General features: G+C 45.2%; 1 pseudogene; it reads right to left on the bottom strand.

The window, feature by feature from the left end:
• Positions 1 to 1,631: 1,631 nt before the first annotated feature.
• Positions 1,632 to 4,468, bottom strand: LOC122097901 (annotated as a pseudogene).
• Positions 4,469 to 5,542: the final 1,074 nt, after the last annotated feature.

The following is a 5,542-nucleotide window of genomic DNA, read 5'->3' as shown; positions in this document are numbered from 1 at the left end:
GTTCTGTTTGATTTCACATCTTACACTCACCAGAGTAACATGCAAGGGCTTTTGTTTTGAAGATCTGCTTAGTAGTTCTCACTTTAGCCCAAATTGGACGGAGAATTAATTTAAGCTGGGACAAAGCGTAGGGTATGGAGTTACTCACCTGGGGCAAAATTAGTTTTAAGGTACTCACCTGTGAATCTGGGGCCTGGTATTTTAAAATGCCCTCCGGAAGAACTGGGTTCTCTTATTTAGCTTCCTGCATGTCTACATTGAAGGATTGGTTAGAAAATCTTACCTATATAAACCTACCAAGAAGTGTTAGCCTCTGAATTCTAAATTCTTTGGAGGCAAGAATAAGGTGACTTTTTGGAAAAATAAGTGTATAGTATCCAAAGGGAGGGATTTCACTGCAGTACTTCTATACATACCTTTAACATCTAAAAAACCTGGATTATATTTCTAATCCCCACTACTAACCTGAGTCAGTTTATGACCTTTTTTCCATTTAATGCACATCATGTTCTTGCCCGTCACCTTGTATTTTCTCTTATCTCCTGCTAGTGACCCTGAGTCCATTTATGTTCATGTCCTCTCAGAGTCTAGATTCTGCAGAAAAGAAACTGTGTTTTAACGTGTTCTCCATCTATTTTTTGGAAATGTTCTGTAGGCCTGACAGAAGTGGTTACTGAATCCCTCCTGGGGCTTCTCTGTAAACAATCTTTTCAGTTGAGCAGCCCATTGGGGAACTGGCTTAGGAAAACAGGTGAATCTCTAACACCGGCAAAGGGTGCTGTACCACCTTCTAATTCTCTGAGGGCTAAGGAGCCTCCCACATAAGCTGCTTTTCAGTGTGAGTGCCTTTACTGTAGTAAACATCTAAGAACATACTGCTGGCAATACAAGTCTGTCACACAGTTGAAGCACAGCCTGTTGAAGTTACTTATCTTTTAGTTGTCACTTCTTAGGCAGCTAAGTATCATCTGAAGATGAACAGTGTAAACTTAGCGGAGAGCAAACTGATTGGAGCTGACAAACCTTATTTGATAGACTTTGAGACCTAAGCCTGTGTTCTAGACTGCCTCAGTCAAAACCTCTTCTGTCACTCTAGGGGTGTTTGTTATTCCTGTCTCTAGTCCTTTTACATGTTGGGATCCCATGAGTGGGAGGTTGCAACAGCTTTTCCTGTCTTCTCCTCCTGTGTGAGGCTCTGCAATGGTAATGGCCCAAAGCCAGGTACTAGAGTCCTGCTTTTGTCCTTCTCTGCTGATATTTAGGCTTCACCCCAGAGGAGGTTAGTCTTTGGCCCTCAGACCATTTGAGTACTTTTATGGTTAGGAATTGGCTGTGTGTTCGTGGTCCTCATTTTAGCAGCTTCGGTTAGTCCAAGAGCTATTAGGTACAACAGGATTTGAACTTCGGTCTTCCACCTTCATAGTCCAAGCTGCTGTCCTTAACCCAGTAGTGGTCAGAATTTACAAGCCTTAGGTGTATCCTAAAAGGGCAATTCCCTTCCAGTGAGTGGTGGAAGCCAGAAGGTGTTTTCCTGACCAAACTCAAGGATGGTCTAAGAAGCTCTCCAATTGAAAAGCTTGTTTCATCTTCCCTTCCACAATTTAAGCCAAAGACATGCTGCTCTTGCTGGCCTACTGTTGTGTGGCTGGTGTGATCTGCTCAGCCATGGACACATTGGTATCTGCCCTGTATCTGTCCATGGTGTGGAGTCTTGACTCTTGGGTCTCACTGCATCCTGTGTTGCAGCAGGCTCTGGTCTAATAGTCATGTTAGAGTCCATTACTGATGATAGAGTCTCCAGTATATGGGAGCTCTGCCTCCACAGTCTGCTTGTATGGATCTGTGGTCTTTGCTCATTGTTCTGATTATCCGTTGGCTCCCTTGCCTAGCCCTGATGCTTGGAGAGCCTCTACTCCATACCTCATGTGTTTAGGCTTACGTCTGTTTTGTAGAACTAGATCCATTCCTTATTCCTGAGGAAGAGATTTCTGAGGTTGTAAAGAAAGGATCCTGGAGCATCTAAGAATCCCTTGGCCTCTGCCAGCACCTCTCTCCATAGAACACCTGGCCTCAGGCTCCATAGTCACTAGGGCTGCTTCAAAAGTTTTTTTCCTCTTTTGCTTTTATATTCAGAGATGCAGACTTTGGAGGACAGAACTCTAGCTCCAAAGCACAGAGCACATAGAGATTGGCAGTGTTTCCGTGGAGAGGGAGGCCAAGTAGCTGAATGCTTTTTTCCTCCTGAGAAGTAAGTAGAGTGAGCTGATCCCCTAGATGGGCTTATAGATCTCACAAAGCTGTTAAGACTCTTAAAAGAACGTGGAGTCAAGACTTGAACCAGAAACCTTGTGCAAGATTCAGATGTCTTCAGGGAGGCAGGCAAATTTACACCTTAATTTCCAGCCTTTTAAGACTGATGGAGGCTAAAGATCTGCTAAGCCTACTATGCATTTAAAAATCTTCCCTAGTCACAAAAAGTGTTAAGACAAAAAGCCAATATAGCTGTCACAAGGACTAAAGGTGGCCCAGTACAATGTTGGCTGTTGGACCTAAATCATTCTTTCTACACAAGTTGTGATGCTCCTATCAAGTGAAATTAAAACCCCCTGGAAGCTAGTAAACACTGAGAAGTTCAGTTCGCAAGACCTTCTCTTAGCCTGCAATTTCTAGTTAGTCTCATTGAAGACTGGAACACACTAAATTGAGGGCATATTTTACTCCTTGCTAGCAGAATAGGCTGGGTGTGCCTTTCTGTTGTGCCCTTTCCTGTAAACCAACCCCAGCCCCCAATGTTTGAGCACCTTTGAAGGGGGAAGACTTGTAAAACAGTTGATTTTTTTTTTCAGATAGTTGACAGGATTTGCCATAAAAGCTTTTCCATTCTTGGGGCACCTGTCTTTAGGTACCCTCCTATCGGGGCACAACAAGAGTGTTATACAGGAATTCAATCACAAGATAGAAGCCCATTTTGAGAGGTCCAGTTGGAAGTTTATTAGAAAGCTGGTGAATGCAAGCAGATATATGTCCCCCAAAACCTTGCAGCCTTGAATGCACTTAATACTGCTAGGAAACTGAGCCAAGAGGGTTGTAAAGAGCAGAAGAGCAGAAAAACAATCTCAACAAACTAGATCAATTCTAATGGAGAGTTGAAAAAGGACACCATGGTGACCTGAGCACAGTAAGGAAACAAGGCATGACTCAATGGCAAGCTGAGCTGGTCAGGGCGTAAATAGGGTCATGGTCAGGTGACAGGTTCACCTGGGAGGAGCTTGAGAATTCTCAAGTTCCTGGTACAGAGCTAGCAGGTTTGGTAACTTATTGTCCAAGTTCCTGCCCCTGCCTCTAGGAATTCAGATGAGCCTATTACTGGGGGTGGAGTTTTACCTCTAAGAGTTTTCACACCAAGATGCCAAGATGGCACCAATCTCAAAAAGTGCAAAATTTTATGATTCAAGAGCTCAACCAGGTCTAAAGTTTTGGTATATATTGGAAACTGTTTTGCTGATAACCACAAAAACTATAAAACCTGTAAAAAATAGAAGCAACAATTTTCCCTCAAACCAGGATTTCGTTTCTATGCGTTTTATTTGTTTTTAGTTTAATTTTGTAAAGGTGATGTATAGAATGGTTACAGTTACATAAGTAAAGAGTACATTTCTTTTTGGAAAATGTCACCCCTTCTCTCACCCAGCTTTTATCTCCCTGTAAGCAGCAGTTCTCCAGGTACCAACTGAAGCCACAATAGTTCTGATGTACTGAAATCAGCAGGAATGTTCTAAAAACAAAGACCACTGGCAAATTGGATGCCACCGAACAAATCAACAAAACCTAAGCATTACCAAAAGGTAGTCAACAGAGGAAAGACATGGCAATAAGAGGTGTATAATGAGTCCTGGGGTACCCTTTGAAGTCAATCCCAAGTCTTTCAAGAAGAAAATGGGATATTAGTTTGCTAGGTGCTGGACACTGCTTCCTCTTTCTCCTCATCCGCTTTCCTGTCTAGTTCAGAAGTATCGGATGACTCATGGAGCAAGACATACTCTCTGCTACTGAACCCAAACTCAAGGACATCCATCTCTTTGAGTTCGTAGTATCTCTGTGACTCAGTGCACTGATTTCATAGCGGCTCAGCTGCTCCTCAGAAAATGAAGAAACTAGGATTTGCATCTTTTGAATCTCCTCTTCCACTTTTTTCTTCCTCTTTCTTTTCTCTGGTATCTATCTTCAGCTTTTTGGCAGCAGGAGTAGGTAGTGATGTGTCTTCCCTTTCAGTTGCTGTCAAATCTGAGGCATCCCGACTCTCGCCTTCCTCCGCTGCGGCCACTTTCGGGTCCGCGTCTCTGTCGCCCTCTGTTTCTTCAGGTGCTCCTTCGGTGTCCACAGCCCCTGGGTCTCTGGGAGCAGCGATTGTCTCCTCTGACTCGCCAGTCTCCCCACTTTTGTCTGTGGGTGACTCCCCTCCATCCATCTCCGGAAGGAGTTGAGAAATCGTGTCTCGGTCGGGACATGGAGATGAGAGTACCACCACCACCACCGCACTCTTGACCACAGTTGCCATAGGAGTCATGGTCCTGGCATCCTTCCCCCTCAGCAGCCTGGACCAGGAAATGAAGCCTGGGCTGTGCAGCTCTCCTTTATAGACAGGACTGGAAGAGCCCGCCCCCCCCACTTCCGCTTCCCCTTCCGGGAGGGCAGGCCCTGGCAGAAGCCTCAGGCTGGCCCCGCCTTTAACCCTCTCTGCTCAAGGGCTGACATCTGAGACATTGGGGCAGGAAAGTCTGAGAGACTCTCATCTCCAGTGCACTACCAGAGAAGGCAGAAGTGAGCTGGGCTCAAGTGGTAGAGGACGAGCTTGGAGCACAGAAGCTTAGGGCCCAGGACCAGAGTTGAAGACAAAACCTTTACGAATTTGAGTTTGTTGAAAGCAAGGATCTCAGCTTCGGCAATGTAGACATGTCCATTGGATCCTGATTACCTTTGGTAGAGACAGTCTTAGTCATGTTCTGGAGTTGAATGGCCTCCTGGGGGAGAAAGGAGGTGGTGGTAGAGTTATCACAGGTGGGATGGTGAGGGCAGAGCCTCCACTTGCCCAGAAGGTTTGGAGGCCACCTAGGTCAAGGCAGTCGTACGCCTAGCATCCACCTGACAGGTAGATGGTGCAGGAGTTTCAGTGACATTGGGTGTTGCAGGAAGAGGATTCTTAATTCCTGAATGGTGGAATCCAGGTGCCATTTAGAGCAGTCTTCTGAGATTATCCAAACCTTGGACACCAGGAATGCTGGAATCTAGCAGAGCTGATACTGTTGACACAAAAATGTGTGTGGGGTCTGTTATCCACGGAAAGGTCAGGAGCCAATGTGGAAGATTCTGAAGCTTGGTGCCAGGTGTCTAGTACCCTTGGTGAAGTGAATTTGGCACATTATTCAACTTAAAATACTGTCACAGTATAGCATATTCTTGATAAGACAGCTGTAGTGGGAGCGTGTTTCTTGAATTCAGGGTGTGTGTGGTGGGTGGAGCTGCTATGGAACCATGGGGAGTA

The sequence above is a fragment of the Dipodomys spectabilis genome, unplaced genomic scaffold (genome assembly GCF_019054845.1).
Source record: "Dipodomys spectabilis isolate Male_0828 unplaced genomic scaffold, ASM1905484v1 ptg000438l, whole genome shotgun sequence".
NCBI lineage: Eukaryota > Metazoa > Chordata > Mammalia > Rodentia > Heteromyidae > Dipodomys > Dipodomys spectabilis.
This window is presented reverse-complemented; position numbering and strand designations above follow the sequence as displayed.